At 39.2% G+C, this 14,809-nt stretch overlaps 1 long non-coding RNA gene and 1 other non-coding gene across 2 annotated transcripts in view; one reads left to right on the plus strand and one right to left on the minus strand.

Moving 5' to 3' along the window:
• The window catches only part of LOC108583805, a 31,982-nt gene that overhangs the window by 4,766 nt on the left and 12,407 nt on the right, over window positions 1-14,809 (plus strand). The window contains exons 2-3 of the long non-coding RNA XR_001898590.3: window positions 219-366; window positions 8,034-8,082. This is a non-coding gene — a long non-coding RNA (uncharacterized LOC108583805). The remainder of the gene's footprint in view (window positions 1-218; window positions 367-8,033; window positions 8,083-14,809) is intronic.
• On the minus strand, window positions 10,546-10,676 carry LOC116272244. The gene has a single exon (XR_004180963.1). It is a non-coding gene; the product is annotated as a small nucleolar RNA SNORA64/SNORA10 family (small nucleolar RNA).

Below are 14,809 nucleotides of genomic sequence, written 5' to 3' on the forward strand. Positions count from 1 at the left end.
TTACACATCTATTTAGGTTACAGTTCACTATGTATGGCAATGCTTTTTTTTTGGCAGGGTCTCGCTCTGTCACCCAGGTTGGAGTGCAGTGGCACGATCATGGCTCGCTGAAGCCTCAATTTCCCAGGCTCAGGTTATTCTCCCACCTCAGTCTCCCAAGCAGCTGAAACTACAGGCTTGTGCCACCACACCTGACCAATTTTTTTTTTTTTTTGTAGAGATGGAGTTTTGCCATGCCGTCCAGGCTGGACTTGAATGCCTGGGCTCAAGTGATCCACATGCCTGGGCCTCCCAAACTACTGGGATTACCGGCCTGAGCCACCGCACCCAACCAAGCTAAACTTTATTTAAATAGGACAGCTTTAGGTGAGTTTCTGAGTTTGGGCTTTCTTTCCAGGCTTCTACTTCCTTATCTGGAAAAGAAAAACTGAGGATTTGCCTGCCACAAAGGTGCAGTGATAACATCAATGGGAAGGAAGATTGCTTGGGATCTCATTAATGTAATCTTTTTAAAAGATAAAATATATTTGTTATACTTACTTTAGTGATTAAAAAGACTTGTGGGCGGGGCTCATGCCTGTAATCCCAGCACTTTCAGAAGCTGAGGTGGGTAGATCTCTTGAGCCCAGGAATTTGAGACCAGCCTGGGCAACATCACAAAACCCAGTCTCTACAAAAAAATACAAAAATTCACCGTACATGGTGGTGGTACATGCTTGTAGTTCCAGCTACTTGGGAGGCTGAAGTTGGAGGATCACTTGAGGCTGGGAGGTTGAGGCTGCAGTGAGCTATGATATCACCACTGAACTCCAGCCCGGACAACAGAGTAAGACCCTGTTGAAAGAAGGAAAGAAAAGAAGGAAGGAAGGCAGGGAGGAAGGAAGGGAGGGAGGGAGGGAGGGAGGAAGGAAAGAAGGAAATAAGGGAGGGAGGGAGGGAAGGAGGGAAGCAGAAGGAAGAAAGGAAAGAAAGAAAAGAAAAGAAAAGAGAGAGGAGAACATCACACACCAGGGCCTGTCGTGGGGTCGAGGGAGAGGGGAGGGATAGCATTAGGAGATATACCTAATGTAAATGTAGAGTTAACAGGTGCAGCACACCAACATGGCACATGTATACATATGTAACAAACCTGCACGTTGTGCACATGTACCCTAGAACTTAAAGTATAATAAATAAAGTAAAGAAAGAAAAAGAAAGAAAAGAGAGAAAGAGAGAGAGAGAAAAAGAAGGAGAGAGGGAGGGAGAGAGGGAAGGAGGGAAAGAAAATAAAAGAAAAGATTTGTGAATCTTTCTTGTCTTACATTAATTAAACTGCAAGTTACAGAAAGTCTTGCTTTTAGTTATAGTAATTTTTTTTTTTTTTTTTTTTTTTTTTTTTTGAGATGGAGTCTTGCTCTGTCACCCAGACTGGAGTGCAATGATGCAATCTCGGCTCACTGCAACCTTCCAACTCCTGGGTACAGTCCATTCTTGGGCCTCCTGAGTAGATGGGATTACAGGTGCGCCACCACGCCGGGTTAACTTTTTGTATTTTAGTAGAGACTGGGTTTCATCATGTTGGCCAGTCTGGTCTCAAACTCCTGATATCAGGTGATCCACCCATCTCCCAAAGTGCGGGCATTACAGGCATGAGTCACCTTGCCTGGCCAGGTTACAGTAATTTTGACAGTTACTTTAGTTAGAGCCATAATAATCCCTCCCTCAATGAGATTTACAAAATTAATTGGCACATATCACATTTTGCTTTTAAGGAAGTATTATTAATAACATGCCTGTAACTTACAGAGAATATAAGGTAGGTGAGTGCACTAGCTCAGATATACAACTTGATGTTATCATTTTGTGTGTCTGGGCTATAAAGCATTCTTTTCAGTGAAATGTTCAACCTCAACCTTTATTAGAATGTAATTTGAAATATTGGAGGCTTCCTATTAAAAAAGTCTTTTAAACATATACAAACAACCCTTCAGAATAAATTGTAGCACACATTTCAAAATTTATAAGGATTATCCATAATCTTCCACAGTAGTAGCCAGACTTCTAAAGAAACAGTCATGTCCAATCTATTGCGTTTAATTGATTTCTGAATATGTAAGGCCAAATTTTGGTGAATTTACGAGTGTGTGCCTGCATTATGTGTGTGTGTGTGAGAGAGAGAGAAAGAGAGAGAATATAATCAGATTTTTAAATGCTATAACTGTTTATTCTACCAAGAATGCTTATAGTTAAATATTTGGGTCTGTGTCTACTAAGTATGCAAAATAATGACTTTAAAAAGAGATTGACAGTGTGACACCATGGTTGAACCTTGAAAACATTATGCTAAGTGAAAGAGGCCAATAACAAAAGACCACATATTGTATGGTTCCATTTATATAAAATGTACAAAAAGGGAAAATCCATAGAGACAGAAAGTAGATTAGTGGTTGCCTAGGACTGGGGGTATGGGCAATTGGAGGGAAATGAGGAGTGACTGCTAGTGAGGTTCCTTTTTAGGGTAATGAAAATATTCGAAAATAGACTGTAGTGATGGTTGCGTAACTATTATGAATAAATTTAAAACTATTGAATTGTACATTTTAATTGGTGAACTATATGATATGCAAGTTAGATGTTACTTTAGGCAAGTTAAAATTAACAGAATTTAACTGAGCAAGAAAAACAAAAACGATTAGAGAATTAGCTAGCCCCCAGAATCAGAACAGATTCAGAGATTCTGGGGCTCCCCCATGGTCAGAGAAGATTTATGGACAGAAACAGGAAAATAACATACAGAATACAGAAGCGCGTACAGAAACAGCTGGGCCTTTGCCTTATTTGAGAAGGGTTTGAACAGCTGGCTGCCTGCGAGTGGTTGTTGAAGTATGGCGGCTGTGATTGGCTGAGACTCAGCTATTGTTATAGAAGCCTACTCCTAAATTAGGTTTTCAGTTTGCTTACCTACCAAGTTAGGTTGCAGTTTATACTTAAGAATTCGAGTATACAAGTACAAAGACTTTCTCAGGCAAAATTTTAGTTTGATTTAACGTATCTCTATATAGCTGCTATTCAAAAAGAGAAGATTGACAGAATTAGGCTGAGAACCATACTAATGAGGATATGATATGAAAGGATCTGTAATTGCAGAGAAGAAACTAAACTCATGCAATCAAAAGGGCCTTGGGAGATAAATTCATCCACTTCTTGGTTAGCATGATCCCATTTTTGTCACTGTCACTGAAAGAAGAACGTAGTGCTTTAACTTATTACAAAGGAGATGTAAATTAAACATTACACAAAAACATTTAAACAAATCAAATAAGCCAGAAACAGAACCTAGGCAGTAAAAGGTGCTTTTTTTGATACTTTTAAAAAGGTTTGAATTACCATATGACTAAATTGGTCGAGGTATTTAAATCATGCCACGGTTTTCATAAATACTTGCAGTTATAAAGATAATTGCACATTTGGTTTAAGTAACCAAGAAGTTCTTTAGGAAGTGCCACAGAAGGTTTGAAGATAAGAAGTTTCATTCTGAATCAACACATATCTCTTCGGTAATTCAGAACCAATAATGTTTTCACTGGTTTGTTTCTTTATCAATACCATGGATTCACCTGAACAAGGGTGAAAATAGAATGTAAAGTTTTTCATTCAGGGAGGCATTTCCTTTCATAAACTGAGCAACATTATCATAGCTTAAATCCCATTTGGTGGTTGGAATAGAGTAGGCCTAAAACTGCTTAATTAAGGCTTTATAAAAAGTTTTAAATATTTGGGAGTCCTTTGGAAAGGACGCCACTTGAAATGAGATCATATGCCTAAGATTATGCTAAGTCAGAAGTTAGCAAACTTTGCCTGTAAAGGGCCAGAGTGTAAATATTTTTGCATACGAGCCATACAGTGTCTGTTGCAACTACTCAACTCTGCTGTTGTATTGTGGAAGCAACCATAAAAAATAAATAAACAAGCTGGGCAGGTGGCTTATGCCTGTAATCCCAGCACTGTGGGAGGTCGAGGTGGATGGATCACCTGAGGTCAGGATTTCAAGATCAGCCTGGCCAACATGGCGATATCCCTCCTCTACTAAAAATACAAAAATTAGCAGGGCATGGTGGTGCATGCCTGTAATCCCAGCTACTCAGGAGGCTGAGACAGGAGAATCGCTTGAACCCGGTAGGCAGAGGTTGCAGTGAGCCGAAATCATGCCATTGCACTCCACCCTGGGCAACAGAGCAAGACTCCATCTCAAAAATAAATAAACAAACAAATAAACAACCGAGTGTGGTGGTTCATGCCTGTATTCCCAGCACTTTGGGAGGCTGAGGGAGGCAGATCACTTGAGGCCAGGAGTTCGAGGCCAGCCTGGCTAACATGGTGAAACCCCGTCTCTACTACACATACAAAAAATTAGCCGGACCTGGTGTCTTGCACCTGTAGTCCCAGCTATTCTGGAGGCTATGACACAAGAATCATTTAAACCCAGGAGGTGGAGGTTGCAGTGAGCCTACATTGCAGCACTGAACTCAAGCCTGGGCAACAGAGCAAGGCTCTGTCTCAAAAACAAATAAATATAAAATTAAAATTAAAATTAAAAAAATTAGCCAGGCATGGTGGCACGTTCCTGTAGTCCCAGCTACTTGGAAGGCTGAGGCACGAGAATCACTTGAACCCGGGAGGTGGAGGTTGCAGTGAGCTGAGACTGCGCCACTGCACACCAGCCTGGGCAACAGAGCCAGACTCCCTCTCAAAATAAATAAATTAAAAAATAAATAAGGCCCGGCGCAGTGGCTCATGCCTGTAATCCCAGCACTTTGGGAGGCCGAGGTGGGCAGATCACGAGGTCAGGAGATGGAGATCATCCTGGCCAACATGGTGAAACCCGTCTCTACTAAAAATCCAAAAAAATTAGCTGGGCATGGTGGCACATGCCTGTAATCCCAACTACTCAGGAGGCTGAGGCAGGAGAATCGCTTGAACTCTGGAGGTGGAGGTTGCAGTGAGGTGAGCTGAGATCACACCACTGCACTCCAGCCTGGCGACAGAGCAAGACTCTGTCTCAGAAACAAACAAACAAACGAACAAACAGGCATGGTGGTGTGCCACTAAAACTTACAAGAACAGACAACAACAGTTTGGGTCGTCAGGCTGTAGTCTGTGGACCCCTGTCTGGATTACTATGCTTGCTCCAATATCATCTTGGCATCTGGATGGAGCCATGTTCTCAAAGAGGTATTTAGGAGTTGGTTTATAACTGATGATATGAAACAGATTGAAATTAGCACTCTTTCATTATTACAATCTTAGGTCTTCACAATGTTTCATACCAAGCAACTGATGGGATGGCTGTCTACTCTCTCTTCTTTTTCGCCTTTCAAATTTGAAATCACAATGGCCAAATTTGCGGGTGGGAGGGAGTGAGGAGGAATAAAATGGCAACTACTATAGCTACTACTTACTGAGCTTCTTCTAGGCCTTGTACTAGAAACTTTATATACATGATCTCTTTAATGCTAATAAGTAACTCATTAACGAAAGCATTATTTTTCCCACTTTCATATGAGAAAACTAAGATTTAAGGAATAAGTAACTTTTGCCCAAGATCATTTTGCTAGTAATGCAGGAGCTGAGATGTGTGAGTGTGTGGGATGATTCCATCTCTTGTCTGACGCTACAGTTTGTGATTAGAACCAAAGGATTTTACAGGAAGCATTCACTGTACTTTTATCTAAATAAAATAAGGCAAAGGAACACTATTAATGATTGCACCTTTCTTCTCACTTCCTTGAAAAAATGGTTAGCTCGCTGGTGATAAATCTCTGAGATAAGCACGTATGTTTTATTACATGCTATGGTCTGAATGTTTATGTCCCCCCAAAATTCATATGCTGAAACCTAATTACCTAGAGGATAGTATTAGAAGATATTGTATTAGAGTATATGGTATGAGAAAATAGTAGAAGATGGTATTAAAAGGCAGGCTTAATATATCCGAATTTCGCTTTTTTTTTTTTTTTTTTGAGATGGAGCTTTGCTCTGTTGTCCACGCTGGGGTTGAGGGGCACGATCTCAGCTCACTGCAACCTCCACCTCCCAGGTTCAAGCGATTCTCCTGCTTCAGCCTCCAGAGTAGCTGGGATTATAGGCACGCACCACCACGTCTGGCTAATTTTTGTATTTTTGGTAGAGATAGAGTTTCACCGTGTTGTCCAGGCTGGTCTCGAAATCCTGACCTCAGGTGATCCACGCACCTCGGCCTCTCAGTGTTGGAATTACAGGCATGAGCCACCGTGCCTGGACTAATGATTTTTGTATTTTTAGCAGAGACAGGGTTTCACCATGTCTCCCAGGCTGGTCTCGAACTCCTGGCCTCAAGTGATCTGCCTGCCTCAGCCTCCCAAAGTGCTGGGATTACAGATGTGAGCCACTGTAACTGGCCAATTTATCCAATTTTTTAAAGAAAACACATGATTATAGCCCAACTTATTCTACCTGATAAACTCTGAATTATGGGTCACATAAACCATTTCAGAGGGGGTAATTTTAAACCAATTAAATGTATTCTAAATTTAATGTGCTATAAAAAGAAAAACACCCAAAGCATATGGCTGACAGTTCATTCAATTTTACTTAATTTAGGCTCTTTTGAAGCATCAAATTTTAAAAGTAAAATAATTTGATAATTAAAACCATGGGATATTTGTATTAGAGGGAATATTATAGACCACTCCCCTCACAGTAGAGATGAGTAAAACTGAGCCCTGCAACAGCAAATTGACTTGCCCTAATCTTTTTTTTTTCAAGTCCTTTTATAAAGTCACTTTAGCAGGTGGCCTTTTGAGGATTATAATTTTCTTTTTATATATTTCCGTTTTAAATGTGGCTTTGCAAATGTGCTACATAATGATGCACTTCAGAGACATTTCCATAACGGACGTCATGTAGTAGGGTGGAGTCCCTTTCAGCTGTTAGTTTTCTACAGAAGTGACGTCAACAATAGGGTACTGGCTCAGTAGGGTATAAGTGTGTTTCAAAGTCTTGCACCTACGCAGAAGTATAGGGCCAGTACTGGACTGACCAAGTTCAGGAACCTTGTCAACCAAAGGAAATGAAAAATCCAAGCTTTAAGGATCTAATCCAAGATAAGGGGGTGATGAGGATGCAAGGTAAGACAAAATCTGAATAGCACCTCAGCAGAGAGATGATTTGTTAGTTTTGAGACAGTACCTCAGACAGATCACAGAATGCAAAGATTCTTTATTTGAGCTGCTCCTTGAACCTGCTCCCTAATTAATAACTCTGATTCTAAGAGACATGAAAGTCACTGTATTATTCCTTGGGAGGCTGGAGTAAATTGTTCACATCTTTAGGAACAATTCAATGTCTGCAAAGAGGTCCCTTGTCAGGTAATTCTGCCACACAATGGAAAGGCTTTGTTTACTTTGCTTCCTTAAGTCTCCTTTCTCCCTTACCTGATCTTTGAGTATACATGATCCTTTTTTTTCTGTTAAAGGAATAGATCCTTTCTTTTCTCTTCATCAAAGCTGATAAATAAATTGCAGCTTTTTAAAAAGCTTTCCAATGTCTTTTTTACCTTCATCAAAGCAGGTACTGCTCATTAAAATGGCATAATCTCTCTGGATTAGTGTGAATTTCAGCTTTTACAGAAGAGAAATCCCACAAATGAGAGAAGCATAGGTAACAGATTGCAAAGGGTTGGCAATACTTCCTTTAAATCTGAATGTAAATACCAGCCTCTCCTAGCCCCCAGCAACATATGCTTATGTATTGGAGCTCCCCAGATGCACAGAATGGATGTGCAAGATGAGAACCAGTTGTCAAGGATTCTTTCGTCTTTTGAATTTGTCTTGCAGTATTTAAAATAGTAATATGTATTTTTTTAACCAGAAATGATTCAGAACATTAAGATCTTTCCTGTGCCTTGTTTTCCATTTTGAATTAAATATATTATTTTTCAAAAATGAATCAATACCTTCATTAACATTTATATCAACCTTTTTTTTTTTTTTTTTTTTTTTTTTTTTTTTGTGGAGGAAGGAAAATGCTCTGAAGATTTGGAACAGCTCAGCCTCCAAAGTGCAGGTCAGAAAATTGGGCTAAGTGAATGCTTATCAGTAGTACTGTAATTTGTTCCAAATGCCTTATAGCATTTTATAAATAATTAGAAATACGAGTTTCATTTCTAAAAGGGAAACTGATACATAATTTATAACTGTATGAAAGCGTAAAGTATTATATAAATTCAAGAAATACACAGTTTTTAAATTATTTAAAATTATATAAAGTGAAAGTGCTATGCTCATAGCTAATTTCTATATTTTCACTTATTCCTATTATAAACCATTAAATTAATTGTAATGTTTTGGTACTCCATGGAAACTATTTGCTTAAACAGTAACATCTACAAACTTAAAACCAACATCTTAAATCTCAGTGCAAGGTACAATTCTTTTCCAGGATCCCTAAAATAGGTAATTTCAATTACTGCCCTGAAGGCTTTATGGAAATACCAGGAGGCCAGTAGGTGGCTCACGCCTGTAATCCCAACACTTTGGGAGGTGGAGGGGAAAGATTGCTTGAAGCCTGGCATTCAAAACCAGCCTGGGCAGGAAAATGAGACCCCTGTCACTATAAACAATTTAAAAAATTAGCAGGGCATGGTGGTGCACACCTGTAGTCCCAGTTACTCGGGAGACTGAGGCAGGAGGATCCCTCAAGCCTAGAAATTGGAGGCTACAGTGAGCTGTCATTGAGCCACTGCACTCCAGCCTGGGTGACAGAGCAAGACTCTCCCTCCCTCCCTCCCTCCTTCCCTTCTTTCCTTCCTTCCTTCCTTCCTTCCTTCCTTCCTTCCTTCCTTCCTTCCTTCCTTCCTTCTCTCTCTTTCTCTTTCTTCTTTCTTTCTTTCTTTCTTTCTTTCTTTCTTTTCTTTCTTTCTTTCCTTTCTTTCTTTCTTTCTTTCTTTCTTTCTTTCTTTTCTCTCTTCTCTCTCTTCCTTCATCCCTCCTTCCCTCCTTCCCTTCCTTCCTTCCTTCCTTTGTGTTATTCCTTCCTTTTTTTTTTTTTTGTGAGACAAGTCGCAAACCGAACTCAGGCTGGAGCAGTGATGCGATCTCGACTCACTGCCGCCTCCGCCTCCCGGCTTCCATTGTTCCAGTACTCAAACCTCCCCAGCCAGGATTACAGGCTTGCGCCACCACACCTGGCTAATTTTTTGTATTTTTAGTAGAGACAGGGTTTCACCATGTTGGCCAGGCTGGTCTTAAACTCCTGGCCTCCAGTGATCCACCCACCTCAGCTTTCCAAAGTGTTAGGATTACAGGCATGAGCTACCATGCCCGGCCTGAGACTCCTACTTAAAAAAAGAAAAGAAATATCACGAAATGACTGTTGGTTTGTACTGCTCAACAATTCAATCTTAATTGCAAAACACTTCCTTTTATTTTGTAACACTACTCAACACATTTATAGATCATTTAACAAGATTTAATTTCATAGGTAATGAGTTTTCAAGGTATATGCAGATTTTGGCAATGTTTTCTGGAATAAGAAAACATGGAACTCTCCAAACACAATATAGTTATGATCCAACATGAAAGCTGTCTTTTTTATTTGGTACTCTTCTGCATATTTGCTTCAGACAGCTGTTCTCTAATCATTGGTTGGGTCCTAGTATATTGTCTGGAAAGCAAGATGATAAATATTCATGACTTATGATGTTTTAAAGTAATTACAAGTAAAAAATGATTGCATTGATAATCAATTTTAATTCCTTTTTGTTTTGTTTTGTTTTACCCCGTCCACATTATTGGGTCATAAGTTTTTAAAAGCTTAAGTTGTTATTATACCTATTCCAGGATCTTCTCAGAAAGGCAGGAAAAAAGAAATTATTTCTTTTTCTGAAATCAAATGCAAATGATCAGATATTGAAACATTAACATGCAAATTAGTGAAACATTCCACAGATTTTCTGCAGCTGCTCTTCACCCCCTCCCTCAACTCCCACATTCCCTTATATATTCTAGCCACACCAGATATTTCATTATTTCCCAAATTTGCCTGTATACCCATATAATCCAGCTTGGGAGAGTGGAATTGAAAACATATGTGTTTAGGAGAGAGTCAGAATTTGGTTTAAATCTGTCTCTATCTCTTACTATCTGTGTGGCTTTGGAAAAGTCACTTCATCTCTGTGTGCCTTGGTATCCTCATGGGAAAATTCAGACAATTGGCACCTCAACATAGTGCTAGGGATATAGCACATGCTCAATAAATTGTTATTGAATGAAGGATGAAATATAACATATAAACCACCTAATACAGTGCCTGACACATAGTATTGGTAAACAGTAACTCATCATTTACCCTCTGTTCCTCTCTGAGGCCTGCTCTCACATTCCTTTTTAATCTAGCAGATACCTAACTATTCTTCAAGTCCCACATCAAATGGCATATCCTTGGAGATGATTTATCTAACCCTTCCAGGCAAAGCTAATGCGTCTAGGTCTGCATTCTCATAACATCTTTTCTCCCCCATCATCCAGGACCTGTTGTGCCCCTCAAAGAAAGAGAGGCCACCATAAGGCCAATCTGAGTTCCCAAAGAGATCTCTCTCTCTCCCCATTAAGAAAGTTGCACAGGTGAGGCCAAGCGTAACTATGGATAGCTAAGAGTCTCGTGACTTTTTTTTCTTTTTTTTAAGAGACAGTGTAGGCCAGGCTGGAGTGCCATGGCATGATCACAGCTCGCTACAGTCTTGACCTCCTAGGCTGAAGCCATCCTCTCTCCTTGGCCTCACAAAGTGGTGGCTTGAGCCACTGAGCTCAGTCTCATAACATCTTATACCTAGTGTTCATAGCATTTTGTTGCCATTGCCATTGTTGATATGTCTATTTCCCCAACTAGACTACAATAACCTCCTTAAGGGCAGTGACCCTATCATACTGGTCTTTGTATCTGTAGTTTCTAAGTCCCAGGTATACAATAGAGCAAATAAATGTTTGAAGAAAGATGAAGAGACTGAATTGTCTGCCAGAGTTTTTACCAGTATGTAGGACTTGACTATACTTTGTAATTCACATATCTATCTTCCCCACTAGACCATGAAATCTTTATCCATTTTTCTTTTGTTTTTAGGCAAGGTATCGCTCTGTCACCCAGGCTGGAGTGCGCTGGCTCAATCACAGCTCACTGCAGCCTTGACCTCCTAAGCTCAAGCGATCCTCCCACCTTAGCCTCCTGAGTAGCTGGGACTACAGGTGTGCACCACACACCGACTAATTTTTTTTTTTTTTTTTTTTTTGTAGATACAGGGTCTCACCGTATTGACCAGGCTGGTCTCCAACTCCTAGGCTCAAGTGATCCTTACACACCTGCCTCCCAAAGTGCTGGGATTATGGGTATGAGTCACTGTGCCCTGTTAGACCATGAAATCTTTAAGGAAAGGCCCTTTTCCATGTATCTCCAGGACCGACACAATGCCTGGCTCAATAAATGTCTACGGAATTGATAATAGGCAAAAATCTATCTTCAGGGCTCTTTCACCCATTCTCTTCTGTTATTTAAGTAACCCTCCTCCTCACACTTCACAAGATCCTTACAATATCTGCCTTTCCATGTGTGCTGTTAGTCTCTCCTTTCTTTTGCTAACTTCCAAAGGATAGGTTTAAATAAAATAAATAAAATAGACTCATCTTTGCTAAAGTGTTCTTAGCTAACTCCTTGCTACTTCTTTCATTCAGTGCCTTAACCCAGCTACAATGTACGTTGTATACAGTGGCTACCCAGTTGTCAGCTGGCACATCTAGCCCTGGGCAGAGATTTGATTAGTTAGATATAGTGCATCAACCTATGAAATCTCTCAATTTTGAACCTATCCTTTTAATATGAAGAATGAAATTCACCAAATGTAATTTCCCTCTTTCAGTTTGGGAATGCTCAAGTCATGACCTCCTATGGACCTGGGAGAAAACCTTGGCTCTGCCTTCCTCCCAGGTTCCCTGAAGTGACCCCCAGTTTGTTTTTGTTTGCCTAGCAACCAAGAAGGGGCCATTTGCCATGCTATTTTAATATGAAGACATTTGGGTTCTAGTTGGGTATTCAGCTAGAACATAGTGTACTAGAATTATCTATGTCCCGTGATCTCTCTATCAAGCATTACCAATACAAAATTAATATGGAGGCCTGACTAAGATTCTTTAGCATTTTCTTATACAAAGTTGGTCTTTGGTAGGGTGGGTGAAGTAATCCAGCATATGTCATATTCTTTTTCAGTCTTTTCATTATCAAAATTAACCCCTATCCAATCATCTAACCTTTAAGGAAGAAATTACATTGCTCATATGATTGCAAATTTAAATTCATGCAGGACAGCCCTTCCTATATATTTTTTAAAATATTAGTGGTGTTAGTTATGTTGATCAACTGGTATACCAGTTTGTACAAGGAGAAATGTTTTGGGCTAATAGTTCTAAATTAGAATATAGTTAGACTAAGGATTGTTAGTAAAATTTTCTTTTTACTTTACCCTGATACTTGGTTTATCTCCCTTCAGACATCTGTTCCTAGAGACTGTTGTCTTTTCTCCATATCCCCCTCTTCCAATTAGAGAGACAGATAAGCAGTTGTCTTGAGAATATAAGGTCACTGGCATTCCATAAATGGATTCCAGTGCCTGCTACAGAAATAAGTGGTGAGTGTTCTCTGTCACTTGCAAACTATAAATTAATTAAGTTGACAACTTTTCCTTTTTTATGTTATGTTTTCAGAGGGGCTTTTGAAATACCTTTTATTGCATTTTCTGATTATTAGAGTAACATATGGTCATTGTAGAGAATTGATAGCACAGATAATCACTAAAAAGAAGAATAAAAACCTTAACACCCATAGATAACAGCTGTTAGCATTTTGATTTATTTATTTAGTTTTTTAATATGCATATAAAAATATTTTAAAAGAAAATTGGGATCATATTATGTATAAATGCCATATCTTGCTTTTCAAAGCATCCTTGTATCTGAAACATTTTAAGCACCATTAAGTGCTTGAAAAAACCATTTTAAATTGCTATGTAACATTGTCATGTGCATATACCATGGATTATTTCTTTAAACATTCTTTTTTCATCTTTAGATTGATTCCAATTTTTCCATCTTAAAAATAATTCTTAGCCGGGCATGGTGGCTCATGCCTGTAATCCCAGCAGTTTGGGAGGCCGAGGTGGGTGGATCACCTGAGGTCAGGAGTTCAAGACCAGCCTGGCCAACATGATGAGACATGGTGAAACCCCGTCTCTACTACAAGTACAAAAAACTAGCTGAGCCTGGTGGTAGGTGCCTGTAATCTCAGCTACTCGGGAGGCTGAGGCAGCAGAATTGCTGGGAGGCAGAGGTTGCAGTGAGCCGAGATTGCGCCATTGCACTCCAGTCTGGGTGACAGAGTGAGACTCAAGTCTCAAAGTCTTTAATAATAATAATAATAATAATAATAATTCTGTTCTTAATCCTTTTTCTAAATTTCCGATTAGACTAGAGACTTAGAAAGGAATTAACTAAGTATGTGATTTTTTTTCAAAAAACTTTCATAGAATTTTTAAACTGTTTTAAAGAAAGTTTGAGGCTTGGCTTACTGGCTCATACCTGTAATCTTTGCACTGGGAGGCTGAGGCAGGGAAGATTCACTTGAGCCCAGGAGTTTGAGACCAGGCTGGGCAAAAAAGTGAGTCCCCCAACTCTACAATAAATAAATAAATAAATAAATAAATAAATAAATTAGCTGGACATGGTGGCCCTTTGTAGTCCCAGCCACTCAGGAGGCTGGGCAAAAAAGTGAGTCCCCCAACTCTACAATAAATAAATAAATAAATAAATAAATTAGCTGGACATGGTGGCCCTTTGTAGTCCCAGCCACTCAGGAGGCTGAGGTGGGAGAATCCCTTGAGCCTTAGAGGTTGAGTCTGCAGTGAGCTGTGATTGTGCCACTGCACTCCAGCCTGGGCGACAGAGTGAGACCTTGTTTAAAAAAAAAAAAACAAAAAACTAAAACTTTACACCAATTTGCCCATCTATTATACTAGCAGTGTTTGTGAGTGCCTATCCATTTCACTGGAATTTCTCTCCCTTAGAAGTTCTTAATTTGACTGACAAAAATGGTATATATCACTGGTGTTTTAAAATGCTGAATGTTAAAAAATATGTATACCATTAAGTTCTTAAACTTGTCCCATATGTATTTATCTCTGTTCTTGTTCTTTATCCATGTTCCCTTTTGACTTTTGTGAGCTTTTTTATATTTCAAATCTATCAACCCTTCTTAATGTTTGTTGCAAATATTTTCCCAGTTTGTGGCTTGTGTTTTAGGTTTTCTTGTTTAGTAATGGCTTTTGAGCTTCAACTTTTTCCATTTTTGTGTAGTCTAAATCTATTGATTTTTCCACATGTGATTTGTTCCATTGCTTATGTGCTTAAAAATTCCATTGTTTTTCAGTAGAGTTTTTGGTTAGTTTTACTTAGCCAGACTTATAATTTTGAAGGCAATGGATTTGTTCTACACAACTGTAAATATAGCTGTAATTGTACTTTGTTCATTTTAAATATTTTATAGGCAGACTTGGACGTGCTAGTTATAAAAGTAGGAGCAGCTGTAATTCCTTTTAAACAGGACCGTGTGTGGAAAGAGTAACTCTTAAGAAGTCTTTTGAAAAAAGACTTGAAATGTTGACATTTTATTGCAGTGAACAACATTCCACATTATTCATTTCACATTGTGTAAGAGCCCTATAACTCAAGGCAACACAACACTCAAATTGAAT

The sequence above is a fragment of the Papio anubis genome, chromosome X, assembly GCF_008728515.1.
Source record: "Papio anubis isolate 15944 chromosome X, Panubis1.0, whole genome shotgun sequence".
NCBI classification, from domain to species: Eukaryota; Metazoa; Chordata; class Mammalia; order Primates; family Cercopithecidae; genus Papio; species Papio anubis.